The sequence below is a fragment of the Ictalurus punctatus genome, chromosome 7, assembly GCF_001660625.3.
Source record: "Ictalurus punctatus breed USDA103 chromosome 7, Coco_2.0, whole genome shotgun sequence".
NCBI lineage: Eukaryota > Metazoa > Chordata > Actinopteri > Siluriformes > Ictaluridae > Ictalurus > Ictalurus punctatus.
Genome location: NC_030422.2, coordinates 3,986,658 through 3,987,832, shown reverse-complemented (window position 1 = coordinate 3,987,832; position 1,175 = coordinate 3,986,658).

The window sequence follows — 1,175 nt, the reverse complement described above, 5'->3', positions numbered from 1 at the left end:
ATTACAACTAGCAAGAGCCTTGAAGACCTAAACTGAGTTTCAGCAGTTACTGTAAGGTTGTATTTAATTTCTTTTCTGATAGACTAATCTAGCAAAAAAGTGTGCTTTTCTTGAAAGTTTGGTAAGTTCCATTTCCACCACACGGTAATTTTCCTCTTTCTTTTGTTCTTATTTATTGCGTTTTCATGCCACATGTGAAAATATCCAAACATTTAAAGGGAAATTCATGCACCAAGCATTTAACAGGGTATGTGCTTCAATTTAGTCTTACAAATGAGACATTGAAGAAAAAAAAAAAGTTGGTGATGTTGGGAAGGAAATTATTATACACCTATAGTTGGTCACGTATCACATTCTGTCCATCAATATCAGGAAAAAATTTCTCACTCTGGGAATGAGACCGTATTCCTCTTAAAAAAACAAAACTTTGGTCTGGTCTCCAGTTACAACAATTCCATCTGCAACCTTGGCCTGTGTAACTCAACACGCAGGGTATTTAGAGACAAACAACATATAGGAACATAAAGACAATACATGGGCATAACAGATACAACAGTCTTTAATAGTTTTTTTTTTTTTTTTGCCAGATTTTTAAATGAAATAACTATCAAATAACTTTTCCTAATGTGTTTTCAATGTGTGCATTTAATTGATTTAGATTTAATGACTTCTAGACTGGTCTTTTAATGCTGTCATGTTGTACCGCATGGACAGACGTGCATTAGTAATGAGAGATTTTGGATTATTGTTGTTCCTCTACCTTTGTGAGACTTTTATTTCAGTGTTTCGTTGTGCTTTGTGATTTTTCATTTATTATGAGATGGCATTTCAGCCATCCAATTTCAGCATCCCTTTGAAGTGAACACCTTAAAGACCACTGAATTCAGTGTTACCACTGCACATTAACACTTTTTGACAAAGGACTGTGTGGAAATATGGGCACTTTCTCATAAATGCTTAGCTCAGTGTTGGGTTCAAACCTCCGCCTCAGGGTTTTGTTGATTTTGGCTGTGTTCCTTCCTTATTGCATTACCTGGAATAGAGATACGTTCAAATTTGCGGCTACTACACATAAGCAAACCAGAAAAATGATGTATATGAAAAATGACCTGCAAGGGGGTGGCATGGGAGGCGGGTGGTGGGGGCGGGTGTTAAAGTAATGTTTGAAGAAACGA